General features: G+C 39.5%; 1 protein-coding gene across 4 annotated transcripts in view; it reads left to right on the top strand.

Moving 5' to 3' along the window:
* Window positions 1–23,909, top strand: part of MACROD2 (mono-ADP ribosylhydrolase 2) — an 842,730-nt gene that overhangs the window by 110,141 nt on the left and 708,680 nt on the right. The gene's annotated exons all lie outside the window — the stretch shown is intronic.

A 23,909-nucleotide genomic window follows, 5' to 3' on the forward strand; every position in this document is an offset into this window, starting at 1 on the left:
GGGCCGCACGTCACGGGGGGCGGGCCCGGGGCGTGGCGCGGCGCGGGGCCGCCGCTAGGGGGAGCAGCAGGCGGCGCCACGGGCCCGCCAGGCAGGGGGTGCCGGGGGCGGACGTGGCGCCTGAGCCCCGCACGGGCTGGGGGTTTAAAACTATTTCTTTACTCTGTGTTCGACGTGGCACAGGAGAGATGGGAGATGGTGCCGCTGGTGGCCGTGCCGGGAGCGGGGTGGCTCCCCTGCATCACTCAGTTCATCCCCCAGTGCTCGGTTTTAGGCTGGGCAGGTGATCCTGGTTCCCTGGTTTTGGGTCCAAGGGCCAGGACAGGCCGCGAGTTTCGCGAAGGGGCTTGAAAAAACCCTGTTTAAAACACAAATAAATGATTAAATTTCCCCAGTCCCAGTCGCCACATGGCTGTGGGTGCCGTCACTCCCTCCCCTGGCATCTCCCTGGTTGTGGCACTTCGTGTAAAGCATTGCAGGCTAGGGCAGCTTTGGAGGATTTGAGGGTTTTCCCGAGGTGACTCCTTTTGGAATCATCGAGCGCATTCCAACTGCCTGGTTCCTGCTCCACCCGGGACGGCGCTCACCGGGAGATCCCTTATCGTGCCCGGCGGGACTGAGATTGAGGGGGAATTGTGTCCTGGCCAGGCTGCAGTCCTTAGGGATTTTTCCTAAAGTTTCTGACCTTCAAACACAAGCAGAAATTTATGGTCATTAAAGGGCAAAGTAGAAAACATCTTCCCCAGGCGTTTTTTTCATAAAACCCAGTTTCCTTTACCCCTAGCTTACAAGGACACAACTAGCATTAGTTTTGGCAGATGAGGTTGAGTTTTCTATTGTTTTGGTTTTTTTTTTTAAAATTTCCCATTAAATGGGGTGTCTCTCCCAGCAGACAGCTGCTGCATTCATGAGCATCCTGTTCTCTTCACTAGCTGTGCACAAGTGATCTTGGACACCTCATGCAGGGTTTGACCAGTGTGTTCTCCAGCACAGAGCCAATGTCTGGGGGAAGGCAGACTCCTGAAAACTGGCTCTGCTCATCCTAGTTATCCTCCAGGTGCACTTCTTGCTGGCATCAGAAGCCTAAAAAACCCAGCTCCATTGATTTCAGAGGGCTCAACTTCTCTAAATCCTATAGAAACTGCCACATAGGTGCACCTTCTGTGTAAAATTTGAATACTTCAATTGCTGTTGATATCTTTTGTCAAAAACAAAACCAGACAAACCTAAAAGTGTCAAACCTCATCCTTTCTCAAGAGGATTTTAATAAACTTTTGAATGCTGCTTGGTTAATTTGATACTTAGATATATGAAATGTTATATACATGCTGTATTTATTCTACTAATATAAAAAAAATCTGGATTGATTTTCTTTATAAGGAAGGAAAAGGATTTTTTTCACTGCCACTCCAATTCTAATCTTTCCCTGAGGAGAGTAAAAACTAATAATAAATTGACTTCAGGTTAAGGTGCAATTGTCTGTATTGATAGTCCTGGCAGTGAGCTGTGCCCTACCCAGCTCAGAATAATCAACTGTATTGCATATACATCTTAATGCACATCTAGCACATTATAGGCAGGCATATGGATACATATGTACATATATTATATGAGCAGTGATACATCTGGTACTAAAATGCTACAGCTCTCCTGTTGTTTTTTGTTGTGTTTTTTTTTTTTTTTTTTTATTTTTTTTTAAACTGAGATTCCTTTAAGATTATGGTAGTATTTTTCAAAAACGTTGTGTATTTGGTATTTCTCAAGCTGTATTAGGTAACAGATTCCAGGGTTATGTTCCTGTGCCATGTTGCTAAGCCTTCACACAGATCTGTGGGATGCTCATAAAAGATGTATATGGTACTCATCCAGCTATCTCTCAGCTTAATTCCAAGGTTGGCCCAGTGCTTATGGCACTGGTTAGAAATTACAGTACGTATTCCTAGAGAATTCCAAAGGGCATGTGAAAAATAATTACATTTTACCAGGTCACAGCTGCTCTGGAGTACTGAAAGGTCTTTAATATGCTGTTGCAAACAGATTTTTGACTGTATTCTTATATGTAAACTCCATAAATATACTTCTTAAGAAGGTGGGTAGCCTTTAAAATAGTCTCCTCAAAAAATCTCATGTACATGGAGATCTTGACCACGTTCTCCATATTTTTCTTAAAATGTAGGAATTCAAGGTGTTTTCAGTTGCAAAAGAATGGAGAAGTTCTGTTTAATAAGGATGGAGTTACTCATATGTTAGGAATAAAAATATGAATATTTAACACACAGGCATGTGTATATTCCTAGGCGTGCCAAAGCCTAGGAATATAATGAGAGATTTTAATTGATTTTTTAAGTTAAAATAATGTTTTACCTGTATTTTGTTTATAGAATTAATTAATGCTCATGACACTGAGATTAAAGTTCTTGTCAGACCTACAGGGAAATTACCTTCTGGAAGACACGGTAATCTTGTTAATGCTTCATGGGCTGAGAGGGTTTAAAAGATGTCGGGTAGGAAATTCAGAGTACTCACACTACATAATGTGTTTCACAGAATTTTATGCAGGTTTATAACATGCTCTTGTGAGGTGCTATTAGGTCAATGATGATGATGCCTTTTTTTTTTCCCTCCCCTAAGCATCCTGATGGTGTGATAAGAATTGAAGTTCTGGGAACTCCCTCAGCCAAGGGTTGACCTGAATGACTCTCCCTGTGACTTGACAGGATTTTTGGATATGCTTTGTCCTGCTGTAGATCAGGTTCCAGTCATATACATTTCCGGGCAGGACATTTATGAAATATTGAGAAACCAAACACCTTGACTGGAAAGTGAAATTGAATCTGAGATCACTCATCCTCAGTGAAGGAGAGGGCTGGCTGTCTTCAAGAATCAAAACTGAACCCTTGCTTTGTTGAGCATCTCAAGGACAGATTTCTGTCAGATAAAGCTGAGAGTAATAGTTTGATATTCAATGGAATAAGCTGAAATGAATGTTAGTGGGTTTTAGCTTCAGGCTTTTATGAGGTTATATTGATTTTCCAAAGCAAGCTGTCCCAAATCCAAGTTAGGCATAGGCTGATTTGTGGAGACATGTAAGGAAAGAGGACACTATGATATATGAACTTCAGTATGATACATGTTCTGTAGGGTTTCCTGATATTCACTAAGTAGTGTTTCTCAGCAAATACATATTGCATTTTGTATTAGACTTTAGTCTTTAAAAGATCAGAACCATTTCAGAATTAGAATCCAGTTTTGGATCTATTCCTTCCAAGTACAAATGTCTGTCAAATTCAGCTTTCAGCACTGTGTATGTACATAGAGTACCTTGTCAAAGTTGGTGCAGCAGCTCTGTATCAAATGTGACAAAAATGAGAGTGTAATCATGCAAGACAGTCCACAGCAGAGCTAGAGAGGTATGAAGAGTCTCAAACTAAATACTTGTGTAAAAGTAGGTGGGCTCAAGTGTACTTCTTTCTTTTCCCCTGCCAGTGGAATGTGAGAGGTAATAGTTGTAATTGTGGTTATTTTGTGTCTCTGTAAAGGCCAGGAGGTTAGACCACTGTGCCTGTATTTTCTGCCATTCCTCCCTCTTCTCTCCATGCTTTCTCCCCATTCTTCTTTCCAGCTCTCCTAAACAGCCCCAGGGAAAAGCCCTGTCAACTCAGAAACACTCGTGATGCAATCACATCTGTATTTTCCCTAAGGCAAATAAACAGCTTTGCTTGTGAGATCATGTGCTACGGATAGCAAAATTAAGTAACTTAATAGGGCACTTGAAATTGCAAAGCCTTTAGTAAGGTATTTATTTTTTATTATTTACAGGACATACTGCAGTGGGTAAAGAAAGCTGATTCTGCAAAGTCCATTCCAGGAAAGTTTGCTCCTAATGCTTAAAGTGAATATTTGTATTTAAAAAGCAATTTCCTCTATTTGTTAGATGTCAAATCATGAAGCCACCATGACAACATTTTTAGGAGAAACAGTGCTAACTCCTTTGCAGCTATGAAGAACATGGAGTTTTTCCTTGCTTACTTGACAAAGTAAGCAATGCTGTCAGAACACAAGAAACTTTCCTTTTGCTTGATGTGGCTTTGAAAGTGTGTTAAAGGCAGGAAAAATAGTGTTCCTCCAAAACAACCTTGAAAACCTTAGCTGAGATTGTTAGTAATGTCTAGTGTGTGTGAGGAAGAATCCTGTGAAGGAAAAAAACCTGCTGTTCTGCCCTCAGGGTAGTTCTGCATTTGCAAATTCACATTTTTATGGATGAGGCCTATACTGAGCTGAACAAAGTGGTAAATGCATTTTTACACCTGCCTCTATAAAAAGGGTTCCAGTAGTACAGAAATACATTAAAAAAAACCTGAAAAAACCCCAACCTGAAACCTTCTGAAACGGCAGGAAAAAAAATCTGATACAATTTTGGTATTGGGCTTTTTCTTGGAGCTTTGTTTGCTGCTTATGCAAGAGTTTCCCAGAGCCAGCCTTTGAGGATAGAGAAATATGCAAGGCAAGGTTGATTTGGGGCTTGCTAAGAAGGGGCTTGGGGTGGATGACTCCTTTCTGTCCATGTTCCTGTTTTGCCTGTTGATGTTGGAACTCATTGCTGCTCCTGGTGGTGCCTGTTTAGATACTGGTCAGACAATCAGTTGGGCAAAATTAATGGTTCTTGTTTTATATTCATATGCAGTTTTTATAAATCTCAGTTCTTCATAAGTTTATTCTGAAAGCTTGAAAGTCACATGCTTTCTCTCAAGTCTATTTGCAGGCCATGAAGATAGTTCTTCTGGTCCTTTCTCTTTGTTTTACTTCCTGATAGCCCCAGAGGATTTTCCGCCTTTGTCTGTCCTCTCACTGCCCTCAGCCTCTCTCTGCCAGGCTTTTTGCATATGCCCTGCCTCTTACCCACCTCCTCTCCTCCTCCCGCAGTGCCCAGCAGTTGTTTCTCCACACATCAACCCACATGGGAACATTCACATTCCAGCTTTTTTTGTATTGTGCATTTTTTTGTGCCTTGATCTTGTGGTGGGAGAAGCTGCTTCTGCTGAACTCTTTTCTCTCCCTTATTGTCCTTCTTTGGCCCCTTTTACATGTTAGAGAGTTTCCTATTTTCTTTCCTCCTCCTATTAGTTGAGCAGTCTCACTTAGGTCTAATCTGGTAAAATTACAGTGGCTAAGTTTCCTGCACTTGTATGATTTCCCCAATTTGAATATTTAGCATTCCTGGTAAACTCAAAGCAAGTGTATGGGGATACAATGCTGCTGAAGGCATTAGGTGGTGAACTGTAATCTCTACAAAAATGCACACCCCCTGCTTTGCAGGCAAATCGAAGCATTAGCACATTTATTTTGGCCAAATGCACCACCCTAGTTGTTTGTGTCTAGTCTGTGTTAACATCTAGCAATGAGCCGGAGTCTGTGCATTTGCTGATTTGCTTGTGTAATACCTGGGTTTGAAATTACGAAAGGCTGTGCCAGTGTTGAATATATGAATAACTCAGAAGTGTTTATTCTCAGGAAGGACTAAGTTTACATTGTCTGAACAGATTTATTTAGTCGTGAGCAGGGGTTATTATTCTGTCTTCTTCTGTTCAGCAAGAGAGGCTGTTTCAGGAGTAGCTTTGTACAACAGCAGTTAATGGGGTTGGCAGAAAGTTGTGGGCTGATATGGTCATTAAAAGTGAGTTAACAGGAATTTTTAAATTTCCCTGGCCATAAGAAATGTAGTGATGAAATTCTGACTCAGGAAAAGGACACACATGCAGAATCTTTATCTTAGTTGAGAAGACAAGTAAGTTTTGTACAAGGCTCAACCCCACCAGCACCATCTGCTGAATTGGTGTGGGCGCTGGCGTGTTTTCAGCATCTGCTGGCTGAATGTGCTGTGGAAAGATCCCTGAAGCTAAACAGAAAAAAAAAAAATAGTTGTAAGGCATATGTGTGTGTTCTTTCACATTTCCTTTCCTAGTCGTACATTATTAATGGTGATTTCACTTTTTACCCATTAAATTTTCTTTAGAATTTCCCTCAAATGCAAAGGAGATCTCATTCCTAAAGCGTTGGCATGCTCAGCAGAGGCATCCTATTTCTTTTGAGTCTTGGAAGCACATTCAAGTTGGAGAGTTTCCCAGGTACTCCTAGAGCAATCCCTCTTCAGTTTTCACCCAGTTCCAACACCTAGAATGACTAGGGACACTGAGGGAGTGAGAAGCTCTCTCCTACCAGGTGTCTGCCCAGAACTTGCTGGTGAGCAGGGAAGTGAGAAGAAGGCCTGAGACCTGGGAATTGCTTTGAGCAGGTGATGAACATGCATTATTTAGTGGGTATGACTTGCTGCTACTGAGGATGAAGTTCATTGAAGTGGTAAGAGGCTGAATTTTCATGGGAATCGGAATCTGAAATTAATTTTAAGCTTCGTATCTGGAGCAGTGTTCCTCATTTTCTTTTTTTTTTTTTCCTCCCTTCCTTAATCCATCTTTAATCTCCTTCCTCAAAGGTTTTGTTCTTTGGCCTTTGGTGAACACACACTAATTGCTGCTGCCAATCCCAAGGCCTTGGGGAAAGTGTTGGGAGTCCTAAAGAGAAGTAACCTGTAGGAACCCATAAGAGACCTTCAGCTCTGTGACTCAGGAAAACAAAGCCATTAGGCTGACCTGGGTGTAGCTGTGTGTGATGTGCAGCACGTAAGATAGTTGACTTGCCTGAGAAGGTGACAACAGCAGCATTGTTAGTGAAGAAGAGAGTCTGACTCTTTGAGTTCCTTGTTTCTCCTCTCACCTTACAAGTAAGAAAACCAAACTCCTGCCTTTCACATATGCAGCTGAGCATGTTTTTGTCTCCCCTAAGAATGGTCTACACTGTAGTAGCTTTGTATCCAATACATTGGTGGGGAAAAAGATTTTCAAAGCTGCTTTACTGTCACTCTTTCACCTGCTTCTCCACCTAAACCCCACTGCTCTTCACTGAAGGTTTGTGGCATTGATGCCAGAGGTTTTGTCTCCATTCCCTTCTGAAAAAAACGTCGAAGGCAGGCCTAGCTCTGCCATGACAGGAGGTTAAACACAAGGTCTGTAGCACTGTCATTACAGTGTAAGTGATGCCATGGGATAGAGAGATCAGTGATATCCACTCTTGAGTGGTTTGGCTTTTCATTTCTTTGCTTGCTACTCTAGATGGGTTTTAAAACCAGAATATAAATCTATTTCTAATCTGAAAGCAGAACTATGTAGTGGTGGTATTGACAGGGCTAGCTGGACCCATGATCTGAATCAAATATGGTATGTCTGTAGTCCTAATTAAAGCATTACTGTATCTCTCTCCACATAAGCAGGCTTTCAGATACAGTAGAATGTGTGAGAACTATTTAATTACCACTTATTGACAAAGAAAAAATAAAATCTTCATTTGAATGAGAGAAGCAGACAGAGTCCCTCATTAAAACTGGAGTAGTTCTTGACCTGTTCAATGATTCTTTAAAATAATGTGTTTATCAAACCATCAGCAGCCCAAACTAGCAGATCATTTATATGTTTCGTCACCTGATATGTACCTCAGTGTGTCTTCAGGTAGAATAAAAACCATGCAAGATGCTTGTTACAATAGCAACACATTTTTGTGTATAAAAACCTCAAACCTTTTACAAATAAATTGACCACAGTACCCCCTGAGATGCAAAGTATGATTTTTGAAGGTGATGCTTGAAACATCTGCTTTTGTAGCTATAATGCACTGAAACCAGAAGTTTGCCTTGCAAATGCCCGCAGATGCAACACCCAAACTCCAAGAGAAGCTCAGGAAGAGCTGTTAACAGCTGTACTGGGAAATTACCTTCATATTTAAATATGAATGCATCTAAAAATAGCCCCAGTGAGAAATGAAAACTCCATTTGTTGTTAGCCTGCCTAGTATTTGTCTTTATTTCTAGTTGATGTTATTTTACATTATTGTTCGTGGATAACAAAGCCTATTTCGTTTCTTCTTGATCATTTTTCCCAGGGGTTGTAGAGAGGTTCTGATTGCAATTGTAAATTCTTTAGCGAACAAGTCGTGATTGCTATGGATTGTTCAGCCACAATCATTTTGAGCCTGTGCCGGGTCAGCTCTGTGCTCTGTGCTCACAGTGGAGCCTAGAAGCACATAACAGAAGGGATTCAGGTTATTGAGTTCAGGTCCTCAATACTCCCGGCAAGAGCATCTAAAAATGGCTTTGCGCAATGCATCTGGTTGGCTGCTGCCGCAGAGGGCAGCCCCATCTTCTCTTTTGTATCAGCTTGTGTTTGGCCAGGCCTTTAGTCAGCTTGGCTGCCAAAAATGCAGACTTCCTCCCAGTATGAGATACATTTTGGTGGTGCTGCTTTTCCATGCAGCTTATGATGGAGCCAGACAAGTGCTGGTGCCTGTGGGACCATCCTGTTCCACTGTACTTTGGTTGCTGGGTCCAGTGTGCTGCACTGTAGAGCTGAAGTTGGCTTTTGTGGTCAGCTTTAACTGTACTGCAGGTATGGTTTTCAGAGAGGTGAAAAGTCAAGTTTTAAGCCTCATTAGGGGCTCTATTTAGTCTCCATGGATATAATGGAAACTTTCTGTGTATGTGTGCATGGAACAGTTTCAAGTCAAATCCATGCACTCGAAGAGCAGATGAGCCAGCTCTGAATGACAGCCAGTCAGTCACACTGCACGTCACAAATTGCTGCTGGCTCAGTTTCACTTATTTGTTTATTTACTTCACCGTTCTCAGCTGCCTGCAAAACAACTGCAAAGCCCTGCTGCCTGCTAGTTATGGTTTTCCACCCACCATCACCGTTCAAAACTGACTTCAATGCTGCAGCTGTGAACTTCTGCCTTAGAGGTCTTGTACAGCCTTGTTCTTAGCACACGTACGAGTTTGGCATATGCAGCTGTCAAATTTCTTACTGTTTGTGTCGCCTGTCATATTACTACAAAAACATTTTTCTTCTTTGCTTTTCAATTTCTGAAACTAAAAAGAAATGTTCATCTCTTTCTGAAACCTGTAATTCTACATCTACTGTATTTTTAATAACAATAGATGCCATAACATGCTGCTGCTGTTACTGTGGAATTACTTGGTTGTTTTCCCGATGGTCTAAGGATTTTAATATGTTGGCCAAATGCCTCATTGAAAGGATTGTGGTATTGGCATGGAAACTGGCACTTTCATCAAATTGTGTGGCAGCTGTTCATTTTGTCGTGACTGTAGCAACCCTTTGCTCTCGCAATGTGGTGCTTGCGTTACTTAAGGTTTCAAGTAGAAACAGTCTCATGTAACCATTGATGAAATGTGCAGTGCTTATTCTGGGAGTCCCTGAGCAGTGGGTGCTGCCAAAGACAGGGCAGGATCTCTTCACTCTTGTGACCAGTGACTCGAGGAAATGGAATGAAGCTGAGTTAGGGGAGGTTTAGGCTGAATTTCAGGAAGGGGATTTTTACCCACAGGGTGGATGTGTACTTAACAGGCTCCCTGGCACCAAGCCTGACAGAGCTCCAGAAGCATTTGCACAATGCTCTTAGGCACATGGTGGGATTCTTGGGATGTACTGTGCAGGGCCAGGAATTGGGCTCAATGATCCTGATGGGTCCCTTCAAACTCAGCATATTCTGTTATTCTATGATTATTCATCCTATGTAGCTAGCTTTGAAATCTACCTGTCTTCTCAGCTTAGGGTGGTTTGGGTCTGTTCCCTTCTTAGAGATGAAGAAAAGTTACTAGCATTGATCATTAGCTGCTTTTGGAGTGACTGCTGGGAAAACATCATTGTACCTCTGTAAACCCAGGAATGCTGTGCAGAAAAGCAGGGAATGTCCATTTGTCCTTTGCTATAGTACCCTAATCTGTAGAATGCTGTGTACTATGAAAACATATTTACATAAGCTTGGCCAGAGAGTCAGGAGGACATGGTGGTAATTTGCATTTTCATTTTGGTGAGCAAAGACGTTGCTGTCTTGTGTTAGTGGCAAAAAGCAGAGGTCGATGGGAATGAAGGCAGCCGTGGCAGCCAAACCAGGAGTCATTTACCAGAGGAACGATGAGGCATCACTGTAACAGGCACTGACCTGTTGCTGGCCTGTGAAGGGCTGTACCTTTCCACTTTGAAGCTCTACAAGTTTAATAGCTTTAACCCAAAGGCTTTCAGAGTTCTGTTGGATATCCTTATAATACTCTAGATAGCTTTGCATACGTATTTTTTACTTCATCTCATGGCAGTGATATGCTGCCTGGATTATAGGCGTCTTTTTGAAATTGCTAATTAAAATTCCTTTAAAGTTTTTGGATTTGCAGACTGAGCTGTCTTCTGTATTGTTTCAAAAGTGGGTGTTATAAATTTTGTAGGCATTAGTGTGTTGTTTAGAAAACAGATGTTATTTGATATCTTCAAGTCATCTGACTTTTCCTGGGTAAGAGGGAGAGCACTGCAGACAAAGAGGAATTTTAAAACCTGGGCTCTCAATTTGTGTGTCCTGTGGCCTGCCAGCTCTTTTACCTTTTTCTGGATGACTTAGTCATTCATCCAGTTAGTGGTGAGTCTGCTTTAATGTAGGCACTTGAGGCCTGAGTTTTGAGTCTGTTATTTGAAGTGGAGTTCATGGCATTTTAAATTTTAAAACCATTACTTTGTAATAGTATATTGCAGTGATCTGCAGCAGAGAAAACAAATTGGTTAGTACAGGAGTAAATAATCTCCTAGAATAAGAAAAAAAATCCATATAGAAGAATGAAGGAAATATTTTATGGCTTCTAGAACTTTTTTTATAATCAAGTGTGACTGCTTTCTTCCCTGTCTGTTCTCTGCACACACATGTACATACATATTTTCCTTACATTCCAAATGCTTCTGATCAGAGCAGCTAGTTGCAGGCACAAACGCTGTTAGGAAAATATCAGTCCTAGAAACAGCAGCTATTGAAAGATTAGACATGACTGAAAACAAAATCTTGTAGAAAAATTTCTAATGTAATTGTAACATAATTTGTTGCTGCTCTTGCTCTGCTGTGGCATGATTAAGTACTGAATTTGAATCAGCTTTTAAAAGAAAATGCTTACTTTCATTCCACAGCACAATTGGCAACTAAATAAAAGTTCAGACTGATTTTTTTTTCCAGCCTTCTTTTCACAGAGAAAGAGAAATGTACATAGGGCCTTTTGTATTTTGCAGAGGGGAAGTGTAGCACAATAGACCCGTCGGAGGAAAGCAATTCCGATAATCAGTTTTCTGTACTACTTATTACAACTGGTCAGGACTGAGGTTTAATTAAATTTTAGGGATAAAGGACAATAGAGTGTGCTAAGGATGGCGAGTCAGCTTAAACTTAGAATTTCCTGGCTTTAATCCATTTCTGTGCCAACTCAGTAGTACTTCAGTGTATGACTTCAGATGGGATTCTCTTGTATAGAAAGTAATAACTGTTGAGGTTTTTGAAGTTTTCCAGGGTCTCCTTTTACTTCCAGAATAATTATTCGTTCATGAGTGGGTAATGGGAGTGTGGCACCTGGGAATGCCCCCCTTCTGTGCCAAGTTTCAGCACTGTGGTTTTACACAGTAACTTGTCAATTTTTTTTAGTTTGTCACTGTTTGTAAAACAATGCTAAAATACAGTGATTTCAAAGGGATAGTTTGTTAAGAGCAAATGTGTTTTTACTCTTAAATGTTTCGTATCACATTTAGAGAAGATGAAAATAACCTGGTGTGCCATTATGACATTTAGAGTGACCTTCTGTATAATGGGGCCCAAAAAACCTCTTGGCACTATTTTATGGTATCACAGCTGTCACAGGCACAGCTTCAAAAGACATCCTCTCTTCCAAGGTGAAGAGTCTGCTGCATATCTCAAATATGAACTGTTGCATGCTTGTCCTCCAAACTGCCATTGCTGTTAAAACCTGTTCCAGTTTGTGATCTGCCTGGTGGCAGTGGCATTGGACATTCTCAGCAAGACAAGAGTAATCTAAGTGAAAAGAATTGTCACATATTCTGGGGTTTGATGGCTGCAGGTAAATCTCTCCTACCTTGCTGTTGGATGTGTATATTAGTTACATTCTTATGTTTGCCCACACTGAAACAAATTTTCTAGGTTTTGAATTCCTTCCTTAGAGCTTTTCTAGTGCTTTTTTAGAGCCATTAACACTTTTTCCCCCGGATGGATATGGCTGCAGCAGTGATTGCTTCAGTTTGTGCTCAACCAACAGTGCAAATTCAGAATAAAAAAGAATTAAACAGAATTTGAATCCTTCCTTGATGGCGTTCACATTTCGGTATCATTTTGGCTACATCTTTTTGTCAGACTCACAGTCTACAGACCTTTTAAAACCAGTATTGTAGAATTCTATTTCTCAGGCACATCTAGAGTATTAAAAAAAAAAAAAAAAAAGCAGAAAGGACTATCTAGCTCCGGGTGCCTGGAATTTTGCTTTAGTATTCTTTAATAGTCATAAGAAGCTTGAGCTGCTACTTCTGCCCTGCACTGTACTTCTGTGCTACATTAATGTTTTTTAATGAACAAGTACCACTGTTTAGCATCCACTAATTAGCAGATAAATAAATAAAATATACTAATTGTGGAGAACCCTATGTTGAGATATGTTCAATTCTCCTGTTGTAAATGCAGACACTGCTTCACAAACTTTCCTTTTCATGCTTTTTCCTTCACACACTTTATGCTTTTGTGGGTGATATACTCAGATAAACTGGCATGTTATGCACAGTCTGTGCTGCACTTTTGCATTACAATAGTTTTTCTTCAGTAATGATGTGAGAAATTAAAAAAACCCAACATAAATCAGTACACAACTAGATGTTTTGTATCTATCTGCCTTTTAGCTGCTGTTATAGGATACATTTGTGGTCCTGCATGGTATATAAAATTTGAAAAACTTTTAGGCTTAAAAAAAATGTTTGCAGTTAGTTAATTCTGATGTAGAATAATTGTATTGAATAAATTAGGAACTGTAATAAAATGGAGGAGACACCTATGAATTTTGCCAATGCATGATTAAAGTGAAAACTGCTTCACACTACCTAATTGTATAAACAGTGTTAGTAAGCCTGATTTTATAGACTGTAAATATTTGGATTGGCATTTGTCATAGCATTTAGTTAGGACAAGCCCCTATACTGTATTTATTCCCAGCCTAAGACATATGCTGCTTTTACACAGATGTTCCAAATCAGTGTCTTCGGGCTGCTTATTCCCACCTACATTCATGAATCATTTGAAAAGGGAGGATGGAAAACACTGACAATTTTAGCAAATGCAATTCCAGAAACTCATTAATAAATGCGTTTCACACGCCCCCCAAACCTTGAATTAACAATAAACCTGATATGAGAATGTGAAAATGATACCTACTGCCCATTTTTCCCAGTGTTTGTGCTGTAAATGGTACAGGGAAGGCTGTTGAGTAATTTTGCTCAATGATGGGCTACATATTGCTTTTGCAGAGACCAGATTTCTACTTCAGACAACAAAAGCTCAAGATTTTATTGTATGGTTGTGGTTTTTTTTTTATTCTAATTGCTGAAAAATTATTTGAGCTAGTCTTGCTTATCATATAACAATGAAGTTTTAGGGCAATTGACCTGCTGACCTTAATTCCCAGGAAACTGTCACATTTCTTCTTTATTCTTTTGTTCATCCTAACAATGTGACCCAAAATACTACCGAGCTTTAAAGTTTCTCAGCGTAGTAAGGTCAAGCTTTAGTCGCCATAGTTACAGTTCAGCTCCGCAGGTCAGAGGGCAAATAGATTAATGATGTCAGACACATCTTTAAATGGTTCTTACACTGCTTCGCCGTGCGGTGAGCAGCTGAGCATATTTGAGATGACAAAGGCCTCCTTAAGTCTTGCTAATAGGAGGATCTTGGGAGATGCCTGATGGAAAGGTCCTTTCCGCTGCGCGCCAACCTTCAATATCGAGCGGCGGTGGGCGCTGGCGGCGGCTGCTACGCTTCACACTGTCAGAAGAATATTGCAAAGAGTGCGCCTTTCGTTCTGGACATCTGATTCCTTTGTCCAGGATTCAGTCCAGTGGTTAAAAGCCTCAGAGAGGATGTAAAAGAGTAAGCTGGAAGAATATATTGCTGTTCTCGATGAAAGACTTGCGCTTTCCTCCGCAGTGGTGAGGTGAAGCCAAGAGATCTGTGGTTGGTGTGCCTGTTTCCTGGTAGTTATTAATAAAAGCCCTTCTTCATACATGTAACGGTCAGATATTAATAACATGTCTACATTCTTCCTCTAGATAATGAAACTTTTTAAATTAAAAAAGGAAATATGGCTCACTTGATGACTTACATGGGTTCCTCGTGGAATAAGCCTTGGTTTGGTTTCATGTAGCCCATTTTTATCAGAATTCAACAAGACTAAGTAGCTGTTTGATCATTTTACTTTACTAGCAAGGATGTTTTTCCTTTACAAGATCTTATTGCTGCACACCTGCACTATTGCACTTTTTTCAGAGAATGATGCATGTTGCACAAAAATGAGAAGCTCTGCGTGACTTGACATCATTGCTATGGTAGTTAAAAAAACAAACCACCAAACCAATAACCCCCCCAAACCCTAGCAATGCACTTGCACATGCACTATATCCCAGTATCTTCAGCAAGCTTCTGATTTTGAAATAACATCTGTGTGACCCATAAATTTATTCTTGAAATGGAAATCCAGCTAATGGCTTGTGTAAGTCTCCAAACTGAATAAAAATAATAAAAACTTTATAATGAATTATGGAAGTAACATCAATTTTTTTTATTCTATGTGTACACTGTCCTTCATCAAAATGCATTATCAATTCATCATTGGGTAGTTGACAGCAGGAAAGTAGGAACTGTTGATGTAAAACTAATTTAGATGAAGAGGGGATTGAGAGCCTTTCTGCAACAGTGTCCTGATGCTGCTGGATGGAAGAATATTGTCAGTCCTGGGAAGGACTTGGTTGCCTGGTGCTGCATTACAGTCTTTGCTTGTGACTGGCAGAACTGTGGAGAACTGTGTAGTATTTCCTCTTCAATCCACTGGAATTAATTGCAACAGAAGAATTTGGACACCCAACGGTCAGCAAAATAAATACTGATCTGTCAGGGCTTGTTATATTGGGCTGTGTCAAGGGCTTAACAAACAAATATTTATGTTCTTTCAGAGTCATTAATATATTACTTATGCCTCTGAAAGGTGCACTGTTAGCTTTTTGGATAATTTTAATAAACCTTTTTTTATCCTTATATTTGATATTCAACAGATTCTGTTCCCTTCAATCTGAAGTTCTGGGAGTGCAGTGTTGTCTTTATTCTAATACTAATGAAGAATAGACCACTCTAATCAAGTTCAAATTTCTTTCCATTGTTGCTGTGAGGTGAAAGAGGAAGCTCCTTATTTTCCAGTATTACTTTTCCTGCCTTGTAGGGTATATTATAGCCTCTTTCTCTATAGCTCTCTTTCCTTTGGCCAAGTGCAGTTTCCTTTTCTTCCTCAGAGCACTAATCTAGTACTTCAGAGTTAAGTGCTGCCCCTGTTTCTTGTGTTCATAGGTGCTCTTCTCCTCCAGTCCAAATTGTTTCACTGATCCTCCCCTGTGAGAGGTTGCTGCTTTTGCACCTACTTTTTCACCTGAAGTAAGTTTTGATTCCATCAATGCACAGAGTCATCCATGGAAAGTTTTGGGTTGGAAAGGACTTTAACAATCATCCAGTTCCAACCTCCTGCCATGGGCAGGGACACTTTCCACTCGACTGGGTTGCTCAAAGCCCTATCCAGTCTGACCTTGAACTGTTCCAGGGATGGGTGATCCACAACATCTCTGGACAGCCTATTTCAGTGCCACCCTCACAGTAAAGAATCTTTTCTAATATCTAATGTAAACCTACTCTCTGTTAGTTTGGATCCATTCCCCCTTGTCCTGTCTTTCCATGCTCTTGTAAACAATTCCTCTCCATTTTTCTTGCAGACTCCCTTCAGGTACTGGGTATGTCACCCCTAAGACTCTGTTGTATAAATTCTTTCAAGCTTATTAGTGTTGTGGAGACTTTTGTATGTCAGCTGCATCTAAGAAGTTAACTGATATTTTTGAAGAATATTTCTTTTAAAGAGTAACTGAGTTTGTCTTGGCCTTGGGAAAACTGAGGAGTTCCATGTGTGGCATACCTGGATCTACTAAATACTGCAGCTGGGCTGTGGCATGCAACCAAAGTGGGAGAGGGGGTCTGACTGCACAAGAACCGGGGCAGAACACCAAAAATTCACATTGACAGTAAATCATGGATAGAGCTCTGGGTAGTAAATGAGTGAGGCACTGCTGGTCCTTGTACAGGTGCCATACCAGGACTGGGAGAGCTGTTTTCAGACAAAGATATTCTTGTCCAAGGTGAAAAAGCAGCTGCTGCAAACTTTCTGCAGGAAACTCTTCTACTTGTTTCCTTACAGCTCTGTGCACCTTTCAGTTCTTAATCGGTACAACAGCTCAGCTAAGGGATTTCTTAATGTGGCAGGTTCTGGACTGACAGCACTTGTATCCCCTGGGAGCTGTCAGATACTGTGGCTGCGGTTCGATTTGCCTGTGATCATTCAGCGATTAGTAATGACACCGTTTCTTTATGGTCATTATTTTGAGGGAATTTTACGTGATTGACAGAACCACATAATTAAGAAAGATGAAAAAAAAGAAAAAAACAACTCCGCCCTAAACTTTGAGCTAGCCAGCTCATGAAATGCACTTTGTGATGTGGGAAAATGTGTTTGTCTTTCTGTAGATGTGTTGATTTAGACATTGACGATATAACCCAACATTCCTTGGCTTCTAGAGCCTTACTGTGTGTGCTTTACTGGCCTGTTTGAATCGTTTGGAACTGCATCTCAAATTGAATTATTATTCTGTAATTCTGCAGCAGACAAAAGTTAGTCTCAGTTTCCATGTCCTAGTCATGAAGTGTATTAAAGGGGCTTGCATCTTAACAGATGATTCTCTACTGGATGCACACTATTGGGATATAATAAACTAATTGTAAACCTGATAAAATAAATGCTTGAAGAATAAAAACTGTGTTAGAATCTCTGACTACAAATTTGTATGCCATATCCTTCCAAAAAACCCAGCAAAATCAAGGCATTTTGCCAATTTAATAGTGAGTTTTGCTAGGTTTTATTTTGTGTATTTTGAGAGATGTTGTAGCCACATGTTCTGATAGAATTAAGCACCAATGTCCTTCACTGGCTTCAGCCACAGCATGAGAGATGGCTGTGAGCACCTTTGCAAAAACTCCACAGAAAGAGACTCCTTTTGTCCAGCTCCAGAGATCCCTTGGAATGACTGACAGCAGAGCTTGCTTTCCCTGCTTTGAACCGAGTCCTTTCATTTGCAGCCACTTTTAGGATAGTGTGAATTTTCCTTGTGCTCCCTAGCATTGCCCCTCCACTTGTCCCTGTGTCTGAGCTTTCATTCCTGGTGAAACTCAAGGTACTGTTACTGGCACACGTCTTTCCCTATCTGAAACTAATTCTTCTTCTTGATGGTCTTGAGGGCAGCCTGTGCTAGTCACATCAAAGGTCTGGTTTCTTTCAGGGCAGTACTTGATAGGGATGGAAATTTCCACAATCCTCTCCTGATGTTAATAGAGGAGCTCTGATTTATGAGAGATATAATTCTTCCAGTTTTAACTTTTACAATTCATGAAGCTGCTCGTGTCTGGGGTTATTATTAGATTAGGTATCCATTTTCTTAATAAAAAACGTGGATAAGTGGAAGCTCAACATGAAGATTCAAAAAGGGAACTGTAAAAAAATTACTGAATAATATAATTATTTTTCAGGATAATATGTTTTATACTAATCTTACTGTGCAAAATGTGCCCAAGCACAACTTGCAGTGATTTGCAGTCTAATTCTGAGAAACAATTTTTATGTATGATAATTAAGTAACTTCTGATAACTCTGTGCTAAAAAGTACTGTGGGTTTTTTCTTTTTCAACAGTGTATAACAAACCACTGCTGTCCTCCTCACTGCATCAAAATAAACCTGTTGATCTAAAGTTTTCACCAGTTTTGTGTCTCAAAAAATTTATTTGGGAAGCTTGTAATGAAAACTTTCCAATGTGAAGTCCATTCCCTGGACTTCGAAAGTGACACAAAAGCAGATTTTTCGAGGTGATTTCCTAAAACTGGAGGCTTGGAGCATTGCATATGTGGTGTGGTTACGTGAGCGACTCTGTACAGCGACTTTTAAGCCATTTACCAATTTAAGACAAATGGGAATTAAATGATGGGGGAAACCTGTAGTAGCCAAATCTACTGACATGCTGCTTTTTTAATGTGAAGTTTATAAAAACCCTTGAGTGTCGTGTCTGATCTGATTGTCTGCCATTATAAATGGTGTCTGGCAGAGTGGATGTAATTTGTGTACAAAATGAAACAAGCGCTTAAGGGTAAAAAGTACCGCAGGTTTTTTAACGTAAACACAAGCATAATGCAGGCTGCTTATGGAGGCCTTGCTATTTTCCTGTGTTAAATCTCATCATTTACTGCTCACCCGTACTTAGGTCATGTTTCATTTTAATTCCATTCATAGTGAACATTCTTATTTTTATAAAGCATCTGAGATTTCTTTTTGGTCAAGAACTCTTTTGAAGTGCCCAGGAATACTACTTGCAGCTGCATAAATGGTTTGGCACTGTAATTATGATCCCATTTCTCAATGGTATATGAGAGGAGAAACAAAAAGGGGTTTCCCCTAATCTTGTTTACATCAAAAAATGGCAAGAACAAATCAGAGACTATAAAAATAATAGTAGCAGATGTAGAGAAAGTCAGGAGCAGGCGAGGAGTTATGGGAGGTACATTTTCTTTGCAGATGTTTAGAGCAGAAACTAAATAGTGTGGCATACCTTATATTGTAAAAACAATATTTAAAAAGTTGATTTAGAAGCAGATTCAGAAAGAGGGAGGAGTTTTTCCCTTGATAGAACTTGAGATAGGGTAATCATCTTAGAGAAGGCTTGAAAATCAAAAGGCATAAACAAAGTTCAATTTAGTTGTACATGTGTATCCTTTCAGCTGGCAGACCAAATTATTCTGATTGTTTCTCATCAGATTTTAGTCCTTCTGTTCCATACTGTTTATATTAACTTCCATTAACCTACATGTTTTGAGTGAAAGTTTAAAATGGGCTATGGAAATTGCTTTCATCACTTCTCAATTTTAAAATAAGCATCAACACTATACCTATAATAGATTAGTTTTAATCAATAGCGTATTGATAACGTACAATAACATAACCCAGAATAACTGCATGCCTTTAAATGGAAGTTTAAATACTTTTTTTTTTGGTCAGTGATTTGAATAGGTTTGCAACACCCAGAGAAAGAATTGTGTTTAATGCTAGAATTTAGATATTTAGGAGTTTTTGCTTTTGCAGTTAAGATGTCTTGCTGCACTTTAATGCAATGGACTTAAAATAGTAAATCTATAAATTAAGAAGCCTGAACTTGCTGCTTCCATGTACAGGCTAACTTTGAGTTCATTTTCCATTCCTCCAAAATCATCAGTGATGAATATAGTCCAAGGATCCAAGAGTATATATATGCATATATTTTAAGCATTGTTGCTCACTGAATAATTAATGTGAAATCTGCTCATAAAGCTTGGCCAGTAATGTACCTTTGAAAGGTATTACCATCAATATCTGACAAGACTTTGATTTCCACTAATGATATGTAACGATGAAGACTGCTTAATCTGTCACTGCGTATAAATCACTGTAGCTGGGTGGTCAAGGAGACCACTGTATTTGGTAGTTTGGGAATGTAAATCCCTAATCCATCACTGGCAAACTGGATTTCTAAGTGCTGCTTTATATGTTCTGTTGTAGGTCTTTGTTTATAGTGTATTTCATGGGTTTGGAACTCGTAAGAGGTGAAACTGGACAGAAAAGCATTTATTTAATGCTAAAATCCCAGCCTATAATGCTCATTTAAATAAGGAGAACTAAAATGTCGAGCAACAAAAGGTGAATAAACTATAAATGAGCTATGAACTCCTAACCAGCTGTTACATTCCATTTTAGAAGCAAAACAAATTAATGCAAAGGAGGGGGAAAAAACCCAAGGAGAAAAGAAAAGGATTTTTGAAGCAGAACACAAATAAACAAGTAGTGCCAGGAATGGAGCGGGAGGCTGGCACAGGCAAGGATGCAGGCACTAATTGTTTGGTAAGGCACACACAGACATGGGGTGTGTGAACATGGGGTGTTTTATCCTCATTCTCCAGCTGAAGAAGTAAAGATGCTTTAGCCAGTGCTACGGAAAGACTTGGTAAGGAGCCAAGATTGGAACTGGGTTTGATCAGCCTGCAGTGAGACAGAAGCCAAGGCAATTAGAAAGCGATCAAGAGCCTGTCAATACACCTATAGAAGACTTTGCTGGGTGGAGAAATTATTCTGTTTAGTAAGTGACATGTTTGGGTGACAAAATATCATCAGCTTGGTAAGAAATTAGTTCATTTCATGCAATTACTGCAGTTACCTTCAGAATCACATCTTAGGCTGATCCTGTCAGAGGAAAGCACAGGGAACAATGGGGATTCATGTTTCAAGTCTGGTGAACTGTGAGAAAATAGCCTTAATTTTTTTATTGAGTAAAAACTGTCTTTAATATGCAACTAAATCCTTCCCTTTTGGGAAGGGAAAAGAAAGAAACCAGAGGATAATGGAGCTGTGAGCAGTAAGTGTGATGAGCTGAAATAATTAGGCATTGCTGGAAAAAAACTTTTGAAATTATTAAAAGTTTGTCCAAAGAACATAGGATAGTCTAAGTGAATCCCAGCCTTTTGTATGCATCACGTAAAGTAAGCATCCTGAAAAATAAATTACTGTTGATACTGTTTGACACTCTGCAATGTATTGAAAACTGGTTAAAGAATCATGACAAAGCAATGCAGTCAGTTGATGAATCAGTTGACCATTTGCATTTTATGAAGATTTATTAGTATATATGTTGTTTTAGGGCATCAGGCTGAAATGATAGATAAGTAAACTTGCGTATTTTGAAGATAATGCTTCTGAAGATAAGTTTGAAGAGTTCAGAAAAAGCCAATGTAGAAAATGAAGTTGAGGAAAGGAAAAGGGAATTATCCTTCATGGAAAGTGTTTTGTATATCCAGGGGAAAAAAGGCACCTGGCAAATAAAACAAAATAGGGTAATAAGTGGTTACGATGAGAAGGGACTTAGTGAATAATAAAAATTATGTGTATAATGTCATAACTTGGTTGTTCTCTGAAGAATTGAAAGTTGGGGTTGTCCCCTCATTGCAAATAAGTCAGATACTCATTATACAAAGCAGCAGGCACTGGCTATGCCTAACCAGCCAAAACCCCTGGAGCATCCTGTCTCTCATATTCAGAATCCCAGGAAAGTCAACCACAGCCCCGAGATCTGCTGTACCATGTTGTCTCTTCCCCTGTCTCTCCAAGATGGTCTGAAGGAATTGAATGGGAATAGAAAATTGCTAACTGAGCCCTCCCCTAAAAAGCTTCAGCTCTTCACTTTTTGCATCAAGCTGAAAATGGTTCTTGTGTCAAGAAGTAAAAGTAAGCTAATATGAATTTTTCCTTAGAAGTGAGAGGGTGAAGGATATGAGACACGGATAAAATATTGAACAGAACTTAAAAGGCAAAACAACACTGCCATGTCTTAATTGGATCCTATGAAAACATTTACATCAGTATGGTAGTTACCCTTTTATCGTTGTTTTTGCAGTCTCTGAGACATTATAGAGCAATCATTTAATTTCTATGTTTACTTTGAAATGAACTAATGCAGAGTGCTGGTTTTCTGGTTTATGACTTGCGTTATTGCTTCACTGTATTAAAATCCTCTCAAAGTTCTTTAACCAGCACAGATCTGTTGACAATTAAAATCTAAGAATCAGCTCTCTAAACAAAGGTCAGATATTTGTTTCTCCTATGCTAAAATAAATATTGATTAAGTACATTACATGGCAATAGAAAAGCTAAAGTGAAAGAACGTTTCTGGTTCTTTGTTTCCCTTTTTCTGGTGAAAAAGGACATTTAGTAGTGTGCAGGAGTAGAGATTGTGAGGCTGAAGTGGAAGCAAAATCTGAACAGGAGTTACTTGGTCTACAAACCTTTCTGACTTGAAGTGAAATTATTTGCAAATCCAAAGCACCAGAAATTAATAGGCCAAGATTCCTTGGTTTTAACAGAGGCAAACTGATTTTTTTTTACTAATCTATGCACATCTCCTATGACAGTCTTAGCAAATTTAGTTCTGCTTTTAAGAAGCTTTTTAAAACAGAATAGTATCCCCCCTTTCTTCTACAGCTGAGTTTGGAGGGGATTTCTGTGTCTTTCTTAAAGCCCCACTGGTCATGGTTGACCCCCTAGTCTTTCTACCCAGTGCAAAGTGCATGTCCTGCCCCCATTTTCAGTTTTGTCTTTAAAACTGTAACGGGAACTTATATCAGAGTGCAATTTTATACAGACATCTGGCTGACTTTCTTCCCCTGTTTAAGCAGAAACAAATATGCCTTCTGATTTTGGTGACAAGGTGCTGCGTATGTAATTTGAGTACTAGTTCAGGACAGTAATTACTACCGTGTGACATTTGGTGAATTGGTGCCACAATTTGTCAGGTTCTCATGGATTTTTGAATTGTAGTGGATCACCAGTCGCTGCTGATTGTTGCTTTGCAGCGCAGAATTTTAAGAAGAAACAAAGCAAAGATGAGGTTTCATGTAAGAGCAAGCCCCAAGTTGCATTCAGTCAGATTCAAGGGAGCCTGATGAAGTGTTCTGGAGGAGATTATTTCTGCCCATGATGAGCTGCTTAGTTGATTGAATAGGTGATTCAGTTCGTGACAGCTGTCAATCTTAATGTTTGCTTCTGAACTTCTGTTTTGCCTCATTTATCTTAATCTCTGATTTTATTTTCAATTTTTTTTTTTTTTTGGCTTTGTGCTCATTTCCATTCCTGTGCTCATTTCCATTCTGACCTCTGTGTTGCCTCTTCCTTTTGTGTGGCAAACCTTGCATCGCTTTCTTGGAGTTCCCTCCACATGCAAAGATTAAAGCAGGCTGCTGGTTTTAAATTCTAATTAAAAAACCCCAAGCAAACAGAATCTGCAGGAAAGATGTTATATTTTAAGAAGCAATCCAAAGATGAGTAATGAACTTCCCTTTGTCCAGAATGGCTAAGCTAAGATAGTGAGAGAGATATGTAAAAGATACCTCAGTTGGGAAATGGCTAGTCAAAAACCAAGATGAATATGTCAGAATGAATATGTATGTGTCTGTCCAAACAAATCTTTAAATGTGCTTTGACCATCTCCTAAACTGAGTTCCACTGATTTTTTTTTTTTTTTCTAGAGGAGAAGAAAAACCCAACAGGAGAGGGATGTCTTTTAAAGTTTCTCAGAATTTATCCTAAATTAATTTTTTTTTGTACACACTAAACCTATTCCCCAGCTTATGAATAAAGTATTGCTTTTGTTGTATCCAGTGGTGAATTATGAATAGGAATGCCTAAAAAGTGGAAAGCTACAGTAGTTTCCAGACTATTGACTGAAATTAGAGATGTTTAATACTTCATTTCTTCTAGACTGACTCTTCAAATACAGTAGTTGACTAACCTTGCAATTTTTAAAAAGAATTAAAATTACTTACATCATGCTGTTTATTGAACTGAAAGTCAAATGCATTGTTTGTATAGATAACACTGCTTAAATATTAAATACATTTAAAAACTGAAATGAGGTTACTCCAGTGCTAGAACATTGAAGCCAGGAGGCCTCGAGCCTCTCCTCAGATGTGCTGCAATTTTGGGACCTATTGCATGCGGTCTGTCAGTGTTTGTGTCCCTGGCTCAGACACATGTGAGTGGTGCAGAAACTGAAGTTGCTAA

Source organism: Pyrgilauda ruficollis, unplaced genomic scaffold (genome assembly GCF_017590135.1).
Source record: "Pyrgilauda ruficollis isolate IOZ18807 unplaced genomic scaffold, ASM1759013v1 scaffold31, whole genome shotgun sequence".
NCBI classification, from domain to species: Eukaryota; Metazoa; Chordata; class Aves; order Passeriformes; family Passeridae; genus Pyrgilauda; species Pyrgilauda ruficollis.